The sequence below is a fragment of the Wolffia australiana genome, chromosome 7, assembly GCF_029677425.1.
Source record: "Wolffia australiana isolate 7733 chromosome 7, ASM2967742v1".
Lineage (NCBI taxonomy): Eukaryota > Viridiplantae > Streptophyta > Magnoliopsida > Alismatales > Araceae > Wolffia > Wolffia australiana.
In genome coordinates this window covers 15,524,524-15,542,657 of record NC_135841.1, presented here as the reverse complement: position 1 = coordinate 15,542,657, position 18,134 = coordinate 15,524,524, and the positions used below count along the sequence as shown (strand labels likewise).

At 43.3% G+C, this 18,134-nt stretch overlaps 1 long non-coding RNA gene across 1 annotated transcript; it reads left to right on the top strand.

Annotated features, from left to right (window-relative positions):
• The first annotated feature begins 4,395 nt into the window (after nt 1-4,395).
• LOC144705688 (uncharacterized) lies at nt 4,396-6,052 on the top strand. Its single transcript, XR_013582088.1, has 2 exons — nt 4,396-5,834; nt 5,905-6,052. It is a non-coding gene; the product is annotated as an uncharacterized LOC144705688 (long non-coding RNA).
• Nucleotides 6,053-18,134: the final 12,082 nt, after the last annotated feature.

Genomic DNA, 18,134 nt, shown 5'->3' with positions numbered 1-18,134 from the left:
CGCCCGCGAGCAGCGCGCGAGCAGCGCAGCGCCGCCGCAGCAGCCGCCGCGAGCAGCGCGCCGCGACGAGCGCTCCCCGCAAGCCGCCCGCAAGCAAGCGTCTCCGTGTTTGGACCGTGTTCGGTTCTTCGTTCGCTGCGCTGCTGCTGTTTGCCGTCATGTCGACTACCTCCGGCATGGGCAGTGATCCGTCTGCATCCACCGCCCGGCGTCAACAAGCAGATTTCACCGCGGCTGACTTTGCCGGGAACTCCGTCGCCGAAATCGGTGCTCCTCTCCCTCCGGCTCGGATAACTGCCGTCTCGGTGCTCCGAACTTGATGTCGTGGCTGAAGTTCGCCGAGTACACTCTGCGCGTCTGCTCCAGAAACATCTCACCTGCCAGCCCCTCCCGTCACGGACCCGCATTTCCCGGCCTGGAGTGCCGAGCAGTACTTCCACTCCTGGCTCTTGACTCACACTCTCTCTCGGGAGGTCTATGACAAGTTCCTCCACCTGACGACTCGCGGGAGATCTGGGAGCACGCTCGTCGCTCTGCGGGCATGATGCTGATGACTGGAAGATCTTTACTTTGGCCGAGCGGCGAGTGTACTCCGACATGGCACCATGTCCATTATGGACTATAGCCTTGCCCACCAAGCCTGTGGCGCGAGGTGGACTATTACATGCCGGTGGGGATCCGATTGCGTCGACCGCCGCCATGCTCTCAAGCTCCGCTACATGTCATTTCTCGACAAGCTGAATCCGGAATATGCGGATGTCAGGCGCCGGGCTCTTCACTCCCAGACTCCTCTTCCGGACTTGATGGTCTGGTTAAGGAGTTGACGGAGGTTGAAAGCAGCCTTCGCGTCAACGTCCGCTGCTGGACCTGCCTGCCGAGTCCCCGGCGAGTGCTGCCCTCTGTCCGCCCTACGGGCAACCTCCCTTGCTGCCCAAGCCTTCTTCGGGCTCTCGGGCACGGTGGTTTGCTCCTCTGCGGCAAGCGAATCATCTTGAGGCCCGGTGCATCAAGAAATTTTTGGACAGTACCGGGATCGGAGGTCGCCTCGTCGTCATCAGCTCCTGCCTCGTCGTCTCGCCGGTCCGCAGCCAGAGCCCATCTTGCCCAGGCACCGGCCCGTCGCCCTCTAGCTCCAGCCATCCAGCCATGACTAATGACCAGTGACTGCCGAACTTGCCGTCTCAGCTCCCGGCTGGCTGCCCTGCAGACCGGGTCTTCTTCGCAGCCTACCGTGGCTCACTTCGGTGATTTCGGTGCGTTCTTCCTTCCCAAGTCAGATCAGTGGTATTGTGGACACTCGGCCCTCCAAGCTCCCGCCGTTTGGATACCACCTGGGTGCTTGATCACGGGGCCACAGAGCATATGACCGTTCAACCACGGTTTCTGTCCTCTGGCGGCACCTTGGTGGTCGAGCTGTCCACGGCGGGTGGGGGCGACTTCGGCGTGACTGGTATCGGGTCGATCCATGTGGATGGCCTTGGTATCATTCTGGCGTCCTTCATGTTCCGTCCCTTCAGACCTTACTTATGTCACCGCGCGGCGACTGCGTCGATGCGGTCCATTGCTCGTTCCACATTCAGTCTGATGGGATCTTTTTGGTGACAAGGTGGGAAGACTTTGCGGGTGGCGCTCGGATGGCCTCTGCTGTTGGACGAGAGAGGCGTCGGGGACCCGGTGCAGCGGTGCTTGTTGTGATCGAGGACCAGCGCGGCAGCGGCTTCTACTCACTCACCACGGCTCGGGCATCCGTCTTTCCATGTTTTGAAAAGACTTTTTCCGACATTGTGTACTGGCTTGGACCTCTCTTCTGTTGTTTGTGATGCATGCAAACTGGCGAAGCATCGCCGGCCTCCTTCCCTCCGTCGACTTCTCACGGTGATGTTCCTTATATCGCATTCATAGCGATGTATGGGGTCCGTCGCAACAGGCCAGCCTGAAGGGACACGGTGGTTCTTGATCTTTGTTGATGAGGCCACCCGTTACACGTGGACCTACTTGTTGCCGTCCAAGAGCGCCGTCTCCTCGACTGTTCAAGCCTTCTGCACCATGATTCAGACTCAGTTTGGCCGGACTATTCAGCGGTTCCGGTCCGACAATGCGCGGGACTACGTCAACCAAGAGTTGACCTCGTATTTCACCGCCCATGGGATTCTCCACGAGGCGTCTTGCGTGGCGGCGCCGAGCAGAATGGCCTTGCCGAGCGGCGTATTGGGTATGTCACGTCGACTGCCCGCACTCTCTGCTGGACTACCACGTCCGTGGACTTATTGAGGAAGCCGTTACGGCGAGTACTCATCTCATCAACGGCTGCCCACCCCGACCCTCCAGTTCAGCCCTCCGCTTGACCGGTTGTCGGCTGCCTTTCCGCCGCGCAGCTCGCACTCACCTTCTTCCCGCGTCTTTGGCTGCACGGCATATGTTCATGACACGACGCCCTCCTGTCGAAGCTGGATGCCCGGCGCTCAAATGCGTCTTTGTTGGCTACTCTTCGCTTAGAAAGGGTATAAATGCTTTCATCCCTCTTCTCGCCGGTTTTTCGTCTCCGCCAATGTCACCTTCTCTGAATTTCAACCCTTCTTCTCTCCCACATCTCCTCCGGCCCCCTTGGAGCCGGATCTGGTTCTGAGCCCGCTGCTCCCTTTCCTCCCACCGTCGTCTCTCCTCCCACAGTCGTTCCACCCTCTTCTTCTCCTCCACCGGTCGGCCTTCCTTCCTCACCCATTGCGCCTACTCCATTATCTTCCTCCCGAATCCTCGCCTCCTGCTTCCGCTCCTCCCGTCTGCTGAGTCCTCGCCTTCCTCTCTTCCGCCAGCCATTTCGAGTCGTCTTCTTCTCCTGCTGGCGATGACTCCTGACTTGCCTATCGCTGCGTAAAGGGTCCGCAGTGCACCCGCACTCCCTTTACCCCCTCTCTCACTATCGCTCCTTCGCCAGGTTGAGTACTCCCTACCGCTTGTTTTTGACCCGCATCGACTCTGTCTTCGTTCCACGCCGCTTAACCGATGCTATCGCTTGTCCTCATTGGAAAGCGGCGATGGATGAGGAGATGCGCACCTTGCTCAAAAACCACCGTGGGATGTGGTTCCTCTCCCACCGGGAAAGACGGCCGTCTCTTGCAAGTGGGTTCACACCCCAAGCACAACGCCGATGGCTCCTTGGAGCGCCGCCGCAAATCGCGGCTCGTGGCTCGTGGCTTCACTCAGTCTTACGGCGTCGACTACTTCGAGGCGTTTTCTCGGTCGCGAAGATGGACACCGCCCGCCTCCTCTGGCGCTGGCGCTCATCATGGGTGGTTGATTCGCCAGTTCGGCGTTAAACGCCTTCCTTCATGGCGATCTTACCGAGGAGGTCTACATGCATCATCCTCCGGCTACCCTCTCGGCCTCCGGGACCGTCTGCCGCCGGAAGTCCTTGTATGGACTGAAGCAGTCACCGCGATGTGGTTCGCCGCTTCAGCTCCGTCATGCGCGCCGAAGGGTACACCCAGAGCAATGGGGAAGCCACTCTCTTCTTCCGTCCGCGGCCCGGCGAGTCGCTATCCTGGTCGTTTATGTGGGCGACATCCTGATCACGGGTCGGACGCTGCCGAAGCTTCACGCCTCGGCCGCTCCTTGCCCGCGAGTTCGAGATCAAGGCCCTTGGTCAGCTCCGGTACTTCTTGGGGCTCGAGGTGGCCTACTCGGCTCGTGGTATCTTCATCAGCCAGCAGAAATATCACGGTGGACCTGCTGACTTTGACGGGTATGACCGATTGTGCTCTGTGAAGACCCCATCGACCCCAACGTCAAGTTGGCGCGGGTGACTCTCCGCCGTCAGCACCCATCAATATCAGCAGTTGGTGGAAACTTCTCTATCGACCCACACGTCCGACATCAGCTATGCAGTTAGCCTTCTCGGTCAGTTCATGCATGCTCCGCATGAGATTCATCGTCAGGCAGCTCACCGGGTGCTCGCGTACGAAGGGCTGTCCGGAAGGGTTTACTCTTCCCCGGAGCTCAGAGCCGATCAGTAAAGGTATATACACGCTGACTATGCAGGCTCGACTGTGGACTACCGGTCTACCACCGGTCTTTGCATCTTTATCTTGGGGCCTTGTGAGCTGGAAAAGCAGCAAGCAGGATCGTGTCTCCCGTTCGAGTGCAGAGGCGGAATACCGGGCACTTGCGGATGGGGCCTCGAGGCTCAGTGGATTCACGGGTGCTCCGCGAACTTCGTCGAGTACACCCGTCCGATCCACTTTTATTGTGACAACAAATCGGCTATTGCCTTGGCTCAAAATCCGGGCCGACGGGTCGCATCAAGCACATGGAGATCAACCGCTACTTCTTCAAGGAGCGGATGGACGAGGGCTTGTTCGACTTGTCTTTCATGCCGTCATCCGACCAGGCGGCCGATGTTCTCACGAAGGGATTATCAAATCCTCTCCTTGTTCGTGCTACCTCCAAGCTTGGCATGGATGACATCCATACCTCGCTTGCGGGGGGCTGTTAGTGAGAGGCCTCTCCTAGTGGGTCATGTTCTATAAACCCACTAGGCTCCCTCACTTATCACTAACTCATATTCTCTCCTCTCTCTCTCCTAGGGTATATATACCCCTCCTCATGTACATTCTAGTTAAGGAATTCATTTCCTCTCCTTCCTCCAAGCCCTAGCATGGAGTTCAACAGAAGGGCTGCCCAAATCCCACCACAATGACTCTGTCCTGGTGGTGGTGGACCGCCTTAGCTAGTATGCACACTTCGTGGGCCGCCGTCACCCCTTCTCGGCCAAAGACGTGGTCGACAAATTCACACGAGAGGTAGTCAAGCTGCATGGGACGCCGAACACCATTATTTTTTATCATGGCAGCGTCTTCATGAGCAGCTTCTGGCACGAGCTCCACATCCTCCAAGGCACCAAGCTCCAGCACAACTCTGCCTATTACCCCAAAACGGATGGGCAGACTGAGGTGGTCAACTGTGGGCTTAAAACTTACCTCCGTTGTTTTGCAGGCGATCAACCGCATCGTTGGAGTCAATGGTTACATTGTGCTGAATTCAGCTATAACACTTCGCATCACTCGGCCATCCAAATGACTCCCTTTGAAGCAGTTTATGGGCGGCCTCCCCCTACTCTTCTCCGCTACAGTGCGTCGTCCCCCCCGTCGATGATGTTGATCGCCTTCTCCAGGACTGGGATGCCCACCTAGATCTCTGCCAACACCTCGACAGGGCCAAGGCAACAATGAAGACCCAGGCCGATAAGCACCGCCGACACGTGGAATATCAGGTGGGGGACTCAGTCTATCTCAAACTACGGCCCTACCATCTCCAATCGCTGGCTAAGCGGCCCTTCGAGAAGCTTTCGCCCCGCTACTTCGGCCCATTCCCCATCCTCCAACGCATCGGACCCGTGGCGTACCGCATCGGCCTGCCGAATGATACCCAGATCCACCCAGTTTTTCACGTCTCACAACTCAAAAAGGCACCCTCCACCGCCATGCCACCCCAGCCGCTGCCACGGTCCTCATCGAAGACTGCACCTGGAACATCTACCCCTCCTGGATCACTACCTTTCACCCTATGGCAGTGGGCTACCAGGTGCTCACCCACTGGGAAGGCCTCCTCGATTCCGATGCTTCATGGGAACTCGCCTTGACCCTCCGCACGAAGTTTCCCTCTTTCCAACTTGAGGACAAGCTGCTCGAGATAGGGGGAAGTATTGATATGATCCACCGTAAGGTTTATGTTCGTAAGTGGACCAGTAATGGGCCGAACAAGCCAGCACCGGCCCACGACCCCCTTTCCCCTACTTAAGGAGGGGCACCAACCCGACAAGGGACAGGCAATCAGAAGTAAGCTCTCATTCTCTTCTCCTACCTCCGTCTCTGGGTTTCCCTCACCTCTCTCTCTTGTGGTTCATAGGTTGACGCGCCCTCCTCGACGCGGAGCCGACAGCCCCCTTGCTGACCATTCCCGTTTCTCTTCCTCTCTACCCCGAGAACTCTCCTCCCCCTCTCCCCCTCTCCCCCTGTTCTCTTCTATCTAGTGATCGAACGTTGAACTGTTGCAATTGAATCGTTGAAAGTACAAGGGGTTACACGATAGGTCCGAGTAGGATCGTATCATATAATATGTTGGGAATGTGTGGAAAAGAGCTCATAGATAAGACATGCAGTCATACTTTTTTTAATCCTTGCATTATAGCCGACTTACATATTATTGTCAAAAAAGGCCAATGGTGTGCTGTCATATTGGAGGATGAGTTTTAATGACCTTTAAAGGACTTTTTGTGGATGTTCCTCTATAGACACAATTCCTTGAAGTTGATCAAGATGCGGTTTAAGGATCTAGATGTGGTTTTAGGTGTTTATTGGCTGCAATTTTTTGGCATTTTGTATCTAACTTCACCCTCATCATGTGAAAGATATTATGGGAAAAAAATGACAAGACTGATTAAATGCAGAATTTCGTCCAAGGGGAATTTTATCCCATTGCATTGCATTAGAGATTATGAGGAGCACACATCAATATTGAGAACTAAATTCTCTACACAACCTATTAAGTATGCAATATTCTCTCTTCAATTTTCCCATAATTTTTATTAATTTTTCTTTATTTATCCCTCTATTTTTGAATATTTGCTACCTTACCTCAAATGATATTTAGATCATAGAAACCACCTCATATCCAGTGCTAAACCTATTAATATGTGTACATTCCATTATCCCGACCTTCGTTAAAATTTCATCAAGCAATTAATTCAAGAGCCCTTAAAATCACACACTATACAACCTTCCACTAGTCTATTTTCTAGCATGGGTCTCATTGAAAATAAGGTTGGGGTGTAATATATTTCATATGATTCCATATACCTTTTAAAGTAAGTGTTGCCAATTTTATTTGACAGATGGACCTCTTCTATATATATATTCTCTCACTGAGTTGTACCTCTTCTATAGTCGACAATTTTAGTGATTGGTCTGCCCTACCTTATCATGATGTCCTCCTTTGTTTCTTTACTTAGGTATCCTTATAGGACATTCAGTTCTGCTCTTGCGGCTGTCTTGTTGTGCTATTCCTGCATCTTGGCCTTACCATAGCACCTAGCATGTCCTAATGATGCCAACCTGGTGGCATTACTGTCATTCATTTTGTTTCCAGAAGACACCGCTCCACTACTCTAGACACCACTCTGCTATAGTAGACATTGCTCTGCTGCGAGGTGGCATCATCTCTATTCAGGTGCACCAAGCACTATCTCAACTTTGTCCTGCTTTGCTATTGATTTTCGTTCTTGACCATCAACTAATGTCATTGGCCACTAATTTCTATTGCCTTCGTGTGGCCCATGTGCGCTCGCTCATCTCCCTATATATTGTTTATTTTTACTTCTAATGGTTCCTACATCCTCTACATATTTTGTTGCTCTTTCTACACTTGGGCCAAGGAGGAAGGGCTGCTCATCAATCATACCGATGCTTCACTCACCTAGAGGACAAATAGTTTACCCATCTTTCATAAGTGGCCCTTGGAAACCTTTTTACTGGTTCTGGTGTCTTCTTAGCAATGTTTATATCATTCATTGACCTAGTAGCGAAGCATAACATGTGATCAACGGTGTAAGTCTTCTTATGGATGTTCTTTTTACTTAGTTATTGGATTTAATGACTCCCAAAATTAAGGTAGTAATAAGTGGATTATGAAATGTCAAAATAATAAAGGATGCTATTCTGAAATGGTGCTTCAAATAGGATGATAAATCATATTGCCCTGATGGATTGATCTTTTATGCATATTCCCAATGGATATTATGCAAATAAGTTGCAAGCATACTGATGGATATTGATTTTCTCATCCAACCACTGCACACTTCATTGATCTGGAGTACACATCTCAGGATTGGGTCCATTGTAATCCCACAAGTCTACATCTCAAATTTGAAATGTTTGTACCAATTTATTTAACTGATTACACAAACTTGGCTTCAATGATACTTGTATTCCATGTACGCAATGTAGAGAACCACCAACGTGATGCGAGTCAAAACATAGCGGAGAATTATGGTTGTCTGGCCAAGCACATGCTATGGAGAATTACTATCTAATATTCTTAACCATCCAAGAACCTACATCAGCACATGGGAATCCATGTTAAAAAGTCTTAACATCCTAAGGGGTCTCCCAATGACAACAAAGAGCAATTTGTGTTGGTGTAGTCATTGCATACATCACAGGCACACCATGGACACTTGTCAAAAGATCCATGTATGACCTACCTTTGGGTCCAACTCTGTCAAGATATAGTACCTGTGCGATTCACGTAAATGAAAAGAAAGATAATTTTGTCTTTACCATTCACCACTCCAACATTCATTAGCTTCCTAGTCAATTTGAGAAATCAAAGAACTGAACAGCTACATCATTTGTCAAATATATGGATTTTACTAGGTATGCATATCTAGTCCAGCTAGCCATGCCATGTGGTCTTTCAGTAGTTTGTAAATCCCCATAAGGAATAATAACAATGTGGTTCACATATCTGAAGAGAAAGATGATGCATACCACTCTAATAGTAAACAACCTTCTAGAGAACTCTAAAAAATCACAATACTTTGAAAAATAAATGTAAGCTTTGTCTGGTCGCCCGATCTGTTTGGATATCTCCAAATGGTGATCCAGTGTGCTGCATCTACACACTATTGCATTAGATGATGGTTCTTCTATTCGCTCAACGGTGATGCCTACTTCTCTTTCCTCCTTCAAGGTATCAGAGCCAAGTTCACAGGTGTCGTTCAAACCCTATGGGCATATTGTTCTCTCCTTGAGGTTTTGTGGTGTGTTTTCATATTTTGGGGTAGAGTTGTGTTTTTTTCTTTCGTCATGGAAATCTCTTATCTGCCTATACCAGCAGGATAAGCCATAAACCCCATTCTTATGGATGTAAACCTCTTTTGTGGGGAGTGCCTATTATATGTTTTATCAAACTCCCATAAGAGGGAAGATCTATTTTTACTTGTGGTTGTAACACTCTTAGTAAGGAGTGCCTATTATGTGTTTCATCAAAGTCCCAAAAGAGGGAAGATCTGATTTTTACTGACTCTTATTTTCTGAAATTGGAGTGCACATCTCATATTTGTTTGAGGTCCCCATTGAAGGGAGGACTAGATTGTCCATCTGATTTGGTTGTGAAGCTCCAAACCTTTTATTGTCCACTGATATTTAGAATGAAATCTCACTGAATATTAGAGACTTATGTATCTAAAGTCTCTAATATTTTCAAGCTCAAAGGACCTAACTTATTACAGTGGTCATACTATGTTAAAGTGATATTACTAGGGAACATAAGTCAAAGCATCTCACTGAGCAACCCCCACCATCATCCAATCTCATTCATCAAGGTTGATATGATGTTGAAGCTTTCCTTAAAAGCCTAGCTAATTGAGTCTGTGTAACCATCCATTGACTAACAGTTTCTACAGTGCCCATACGTCAAGGATGTAAGGGAGAAGATTTATCAGATACATTTTGAGCACAACAATGAAGTGTACACATAGTGATAGCTCAAAAATCCATCACTCTAAAGGTCTATTAGAGTTAGAATATGTTGATCCCTGGAAGTGATATGGAATGAGTTAGATCACTACAACATAGTTTGAAAATCCCAACTCTGAAGAAAGGGCTTGTGTTAGATAGAAGATCACATTTATAAGTTTATTTATGGACTTGTGAATGCAATACTTTAAAAACCTTGTTGATCAATAGAGAAATGACTCCTTGTTCTTAACAAGATGTTAGTTTGGATATTCGAGAAGAGAGCTACCTGCAATCCATGAATGATAATCTCTGTTGATACAACTGCATTCAGGATGAAGGCAATTTGGAGGTCAACTTTTGGTTGCCCTAGCTCTCAAAAGTCTCAAGAATCCATTAATGGTATCAATATCAAAGCACATCTATGTTGTAGTCACCATGAAAAATGTAGACGTCTTAAGAATACATATTGGAAACTACGAGGGAAGCCACTGATCACAGGATACTATAAAAAATGATTTTGTTGTGACTCGTGCAACATTTTTTGTGATTTTATTGTTGGTACATTCTTGAGAATAACGTATCAGACTCACAAGGGCATTTTGAGTTCAAGGTGATGCCATTTGGGTTTAATGAATTTAATGTTCACTCATTAATGATTTTAATTTTCAAACCTTGTGCCATTATGCAGTTATTTCTTTGATAACATTTTAATATTTAGGAAATATTGGGCCTTAACAGTCTCTCTTGAACATTTTATTACGCAGTTATTCTAAGGGCTCACTAAATATTGTTGGAGATTTGTAGAGTGTAATGGTCTTCAGGCCCAATCTCTCTTGAACATATTCAAGTCTCAATATTTTAAATGGACAATCAGAGCTCTCAAAAAGCATGATCATCAGCAACAATATTGTGCCTGACTAATTTATCTGAGCCATTTCTTATAGAAATGTATTCTTTATGGTCTTATGAGGGAGCAATCCTTATTCAAGGTACACATCTAATCACATTTCTTAGTATATCTATATCCTTATCGATAGAGTCAAAGTCTACATTTGAGGGAATTAATAGCAGTAGCATGGTCTGTCAAAAATAAAAACATGGTCTGTTTTGAATTAATAGCAGTAGCTTAGTTTGTCATTCTTAATGTTTTGAATTTACTGTTTACTCTGACCAGCCTGCTTTTGAATTCCTAACATATCCAAAGGAAATCCCTATTCATATAATCAATGGGTTTCTAAATTATTCGGATATGATTATGGGATATGGTTTTTTTTCATTTAAAGATCTGGAATGAAGGTGGAAGGAATAATGTGATAACATATTTCTTATCCAGATTTCTTACAAATTTGATATCAGTTAACAAATTTTGAGTTAATCTTTAACTCTCATCAAGGATTGGGACATAAGATTTGGACAGGCCCAAGATTATATCTTATTAAGGATTCCTTAACAAAGGGTAGATTTCTTAATTTCATTATATCTGTTGCATTCATATATTTTTCAAGAACCATTTGGTATGACTATGTACATCCCCATTAACTCTTTAGTTCTAAGAGATATTCATGATGCTAAGCAATCTTTAAAAACTTCTTGCCAGATTGATCAGCAATGTTATTTGTTCAAAATGAAAATAAAATCAATCACATGTGTCTGATCATCACATTTTTCAAAAAACACAACACAAACACTTTATCCAGCATGGTTATTATGACCATTTATTTACCTAACAAACAATGGATAGATATATACAGGGATTATATTGAAGAATTGATGTGTGCACACGGAAAAACTTAATCAAGGTAGCTGTTTAACATCCATATTTTTGTTCACTTAATCTAGATAACTTTTGTCCATGGTAACCATCCCTATTATGTCATAGATATTGATTTCTTTTTTAAAGTATGCCATAGATATTGATGATATACTCATAGGGAGAAATAGAGTGTTTGCATAGAGTACCCAAATCCATTTTATTAGGTAGGTAGTACAAATTATCTCACCATGTAGAAAACAACGGAAACTCATACATTAAAAAATTACATCAAATATTTTACATCAAAGAAACCATTGTAGTGGATGAAATGGGTATTATTGGAAGAATTTAGCATAATTCTTCATACCATTGTTCAATAAAAATGTCACATTAAAGTTAAACCATTGCTGAAACACACACCCTTTGCTAAAATATCGTTATCCAACAACACTTATTGTTTCCCTGGATGCCTTCCAACTACAACAAGATCAAATGTTGACAAAATTCAAATACCACCTATCGAAAGTGCCACAGGTAATCAAAATAATTACACACCAACATTGAACTGATATTCACTAAATATTGGTGGGAAATTTTTTAATCAAGCTCTAACCATACCTCATGAATTATTTCTCTAAAAGGAATATTGAGACAATCTCTCAATTTTTTCTGCCTTTAAACTATCATTTAAAGAATTTTCCATGTTACCTACAAGCTGGAATTTCCTTCACTCAGATCCACTTTGTGTCACATGCGTCTTAACTCCAAAAGGTGCTAGCTGAGAGTATTGTTGCTTTGCCTTTGCCTGTGAGAATTATTCATGTATCTGTTTACCTGTAAAAGACTTCAATGCCACGCCAAGTGGAAAAACATTCCCAATTGTGAAGCTATATTGGAAGATGTGGATGTAATTCCAAAATAATTAGGGTGAGGATTATTGGTAGGACTCTTCCTTCGTCTGATCAGTGCAAATGCCATAATAAGTTTTTATGTACCATGAAAGATCCAAAGGGGAGAATCTGATGTGAAGGGGGAAGATCGCAATCAAAGGAAAATGAATAAGATTTGAATAGTCACTGAGGTGAGGCAATAACTTGTCTTTCTTTCTTCTAGTTTTTCTTTATCTTCCCATCTATTATATGTAGTAATCTTGAGACTTTCTTTATCTTATATTTGAAGTGACTTTAGCTTCTTTCTAATCACAAATAATTTAGGATACTAAGACTTCTATTGGATTTCTACATTCATCTAGGCTTATTTAACTCATAACTGAGAATCACATTTTTTTTATCATATTATGGGATATTCTAGTCAAGATATGCACCAGCATGACTTATACCATTCAAGAGTCCCATCAGAGATATACTAAGGGGTGGACACCCATTGTATCACATGTTTTTTTTTCAACACAATGGGGGAACCTGATCTCATGTATCATTCAAGACGAGGACCAACAACTCCTCACACATTGCGCACCTCCACTCATTATGTGCCAACGCTTTGGTAGTCAATCAGGGTACCATCCCCTGTCACCACCCTACAGAGAAAGGTTTGGTACAGATCACTCGGTCAGCCATATGAGATTGTTTGAAATTAGACATATTGATTTGTGTTTGCAGCTCCCAATGCATTTGTGTAGCTTAATGGACCAATAAAATTTTAAATCTAAAGATTCCACAATCTTACTGATACTTTGGCAAAAACCCTCAAACAGCTCCTTTGATGAACTATTTCTATTGATAAAGTATCGTAGGTTCTTTCTCAAAAAAGTTGCTTGGGAGTTTTTTACTATGGGGAGAAGGGTGATGCTTCCCATTAGTGACAGGAGGAAAGCAAGCAAGGACATGGGTCTAGAGATAAGATCCCAAGAAAATAATTTTGTGGGTTGAGGTCAGCTTCCTCACCCCTTTTGAGTAGATAATGTCCCCTATATGCTTGGGGTTCACCAAATTTAACACTAGACAAGATATAGAATTGCATATATTTAGAGTTGTGGCACTTATACCCTTCTTGGTGAAAAAAAACTCACAAATATGCACTTGGTGGAGTGGAAGAAAATTTTCTCAATTGCTGAGAGGTTTCTTAAACATAGGAAGTGCAACCAAATGTTTTGGTAAGAACATAAAAATCCAACATCACTTGTTGAGAAAACACTTCAGCTTAAAAAAAGGACTGTGGAGGTATACCTTTTAAGATGAGAGATGATTGGAGGATAAGTAATGTTTAAGATATCCTTGCCCTAATAAATATTTAGAACATGCATGTGCATCAGTATTTGAGAAGTTGCAATGATATACCCAATTTTCTTCTAAGCCATGTAATCCAGAGTAGTAGGAACTCATGGATGATGCCCTTGATTTAAAGTATTTTGATGGCACTAAGTTGTAGATTTTAGGGTTCTCTTATCAAAACTACTTGAGTGAAGAGACTAGGTAAGATGGCTAGCCCCCACACATCATTGTGTACATTATATTATTGGATATTAGCATGCTAAACCACGACACTAAATGAAATTTTGTATTTGGCTGATTGAAATTCCTCACCTACGTATGTATTGACATCCAAATGAGTAATAAAGAAGGAATTATTTGTCTGATAGTCTCAAAAAATCAGTGACCTAATTGGTCATGATGAAGAAAGATCCTCTTGGTAAAGCTGTTGTGGTCCTTTTGACTCCAATATCATAGGCATATATGATATCATCTATCCAGTGGAAGTATTACCCAAGCGCTTGTAACATGCATAGTCATCATTCCCTTCACCTTTTAATGTAGAAAACAGTCATCACGGCTCAACGTTATTGAAATGATATTATCCAAAACTAATTTGTGCATGGATATTAAGTGTGCTTGGGGATTGGAACAATGTTTAAATCCTCTAAGAATCTATAATTCTTTGATTTATACTTCCGTAGGGACTTCAAAATGGAGAGCAAACCTGCTTGTAGGGACAATGTATATGTTACCACCACTTCTGAATCTGAACTTTGAGGGGATCATATGATTGATCGACCTTATAATGAGGGGCCAAAAAGGGAACATGTTAGAGGCATATGGACAAAGTAGAATGCTAGACTCACTAGATTAAAAAATGGAAGTGGAAGACATCATCTATGACCTGAATTTTCCAGGTTAACTGCTTGTTGTGCTCTAATGGCTCCTCAAGGAATAGACATCATCTTCTCCATTTCACATCATACTTTAGATCCACATAGGCAGTCTTTTATTCCCCGTATTTATATCAACTTTATTGTGTTAGGTATCCATGGATCTTGAAACTTTTTTGCTTGCTGTGTGGAGTGCTTTCATAGTGAATCCAAAACAGGTCCTCCAAGGAGTCAGGGCCATACTTTAGCTCCATGGATATTGGTCTTCTCCCTCAACTTAGTTTATCCTTGAACTGGGAACTAAGTAAGAGCTCTGGAGTCTCTCTTGTCCCTAGAGCCTTGTAAACACATCATGAATTCATCATTTACCAAGTTTTGAATTTCTTGCTCAAAGTGAGATTTTATTTGCTAGAAAGGATATGATTCTTCTCATCTTCATAGTAAGAGTTCTCACCCACCAATAACATGACCAAAAAATGCATCATTGTATACTTCCATTCATCACTGTTAGAATTATTCACACTACAGTATTAATCAACCTTTAGTCACAATATCCCTTATTCACCAATACATTCCATGATCGAGTGTCTTAAATGATTCAACTTGTCTGCTTGATCAGTCAAGTTTGTATACCCACCAATTGATACTCTTTTTAAAAAATTCTTGTGGTTATAATCCCACAACCTTTGAAAGTATCCATGTTTGAAAAGCTTATCTGATTTCAGCATGCAGGAGGGATGCAACAGTTTTGGCAGCTCAAGACCTACAACTCTGGGGTTGGAAAAACCAGGTAAGCAGGAGTGGAAGCAGTGCTCACATCCTGATGAATGATGAAAAGGTAAAAATCCCAAGCTTGGGATGGGGATGCATGCGTAGGTTTCATTTGCTTGATAGTATGTTCCCACTTATCATGTTTGAGAAATGGTCCATAGGATGGCGGAAATGAGGGAGAGGTGGCGACAACCTTCCCTTTCTACTGATCTTCAAACATAAAGTGGTAGTGGATCCTTTGGACTGATTGCTTCTAGAGAAAACAACAGAAGATTATTGGTGGGTGAGAACTCTTACTATGAAGATGAGAAAACAACAGAAGATTATTGGTGCCGAAGCTCACTACAGGGAAGACTATTGATGGCTGATCATCTTTAGCTCTTGGACACTATCGGATCACTTTTCCTCCAACATCATGGGTTGTTCTCATTATCTGGCAATTAACTTGTGTTTTTCTGTTACATGGTATGTGAGATATTTTATTGTCATCTTATTGCTTTATTTAGTGATGTTTCTCTTAGATTGATCGAATTTGATACCAATAATACAAACCTGACACACTTATGAAGGAGAGGATGTGGAGAAGGAGAGAGGGAGCTCTAATCATTTTCCATAGGAGGTATTGCTAGGATGTAATTGAAATAGAGGAAATAAAAGGCCTTACTCATGTAAGTTTCTCAGGGAAGGGACACCAATAGAATGGTCAGCATACAACGAGATAGAAGCATAAGAAACAATGTTTGAAACTTCTTCTTGGTTCCCTTATAAAGATAGTGCTATTAAAATTTTAACAAAAATACATACGAAAATATGACAAACAGATACCAGTGACCGAATGACCCTAGTAGCCCTTAGATACAATGGAAGATTATAGCATAAAAACTCCCCCTCTCTCACATACCCATTTTTTTCTCTCTCCTAACTATCTCTATTTTTCTTTCTCTATCGCATTATCTCTTGCATACTCTAACACTCTTTCTGTATTCTAACATTCTCTCACTTTCCATTGTAACATCTCTCTCTGATAACTCTGTCTAGCTATTTCTCCCCTCTAGTTCCTAACCTCTCTCTTTCCCAAACCATTTTTCTTTTTCTCTCTATCTCTCACCTACTCTTCCTCTATTTATCCATTCTAATCATCCCTCCCTTTCCCTGTCTATAGCCTTTTACCTATGTCTTATGTCTAACTATCTGTCTCCCCCCATTATTTGATTTGCATCTCTCCTAACCATCTCTCTTTCACTCTCCCTATCTCACTAACTTCCCCATATTCTACTTCTGTTTTTAAATTCTAATCACCTCTCACTGGTTCTCTATATACCCTACATCTTTCTACCTCTCCCCCCTTGTCCCTTAATATCTCTCTCTCTCTCTCTCTCTCTCTCTCTCTCTCTCTCTCTCTCTCTCTCTCTCTCTCTCTCTCTCTCTCTCTCTCTCTCTCCCTCTCTCTCTCTCTCACACACACACTCAATCCGGCTTTGCCTCTCTTTCAAAAATCGAATCACCACTCGATTTATCTCTTGATCTCTCTTCTTATCATGTTTCTCTATTTTATATCTTTTCCCCCCATAACTTAATATCACTCTCTTCCAAACCATTCTTTTTTCAGTCAAATAAGATTAAAAACTAGGTCTAAGTTGTTAATAACTGACTACATTAGAAAGATGACATATTCAACATCAACACCTAAATATGCATTTATCTCTACAAAATTATCTTAAAAATACTATTACAATTGTCTCTAATCTTACAAATAACAAGCCCTCCACTGTTCTTTAGCTTTCCCCCTCTGTATCACTTCCTATTCCCATTTCATTCATTCGATGAAAACTAGTCAGAAGACAAACACAGTCACCAAGCTATGTGTTAAGTCCAAAGCTGGACTTAATGGATGATGTAGATGTCCCACTTTGAAAACATGGAAATATATGTATCATCCTCCCAACAAAGACAAATAAGATGAACAGATATACAGAAGGTCCTTTAAATCTCACAATAAGCACAAAAACGGATATCGGAATATAATTATTTCCCCCTACATTCCTACACCCTCTTCAAGATATAATCAGATATTTTCCTAGTAATAACATCCAAACTCCAAAAAGAGAAGATATGATACTAGATGCTACAATTTTCCATCAAGTACATACTCATCCCCATTCCGCATGTCATCAAATTCATTAGTTGGATAATCATGGGAATTATTTACTTCCCAATGAGATATGTAATATGTTATGCATAACATATTATTTGTCCTCCCGTTTTATTTTATGATTCTTCATACTATGAAGCTTCATTTTGTAAAATAGGTATCCTTAAGGGAAGAAACTTGCTGAGCCTACATATAACATGTACCATATGGGTCATATGTTGAACTCCAACAAGATCGATGAAAACTTTGAATTAAAGTGAGTACAAATCTGACTCTATCATGGACCATATACATAATCCAAGACAAATGAAATCATTTATGTTTTGAAAAGTTTTTTTCCACAACGACTTTAAGGAGAGATATTGAAGTCTAGTGACCAATGAATTTTCAGATATTTATCATCAAACCTTGATTACCAAACTCATAATTAAAGCATGTGTAAGCATGATAAAAATCCAAAAAATGAATTGTGCAGGATATGCACACAATATTAGCCATTATTATGGGAGAGATAATTTGTGATTTTTCTTGTTAGCTGGTTACCAACAGGTTAGTCACATATTGAAATTTCAGGATGTCAAGAAAATGAGGAATGCCCTCTATGGGATGTCATCTGATAGATGAATACCATATAATATACTTGAAATAATATTTTCCCTAAAAATTATACCTAGCAAGTAATAAATACAAACTTTCTTACCTAGACCCTCACCCCCACGTCCCCACTAGCCAGCACATGGCAGCTGTCTATTTGGAATAAGCACAATTCCCTGTTTGTAATAACCAGATGGTTCCACCTCAATCCCCTAGGGGTCTTATATGGCTATATTTTTCCAA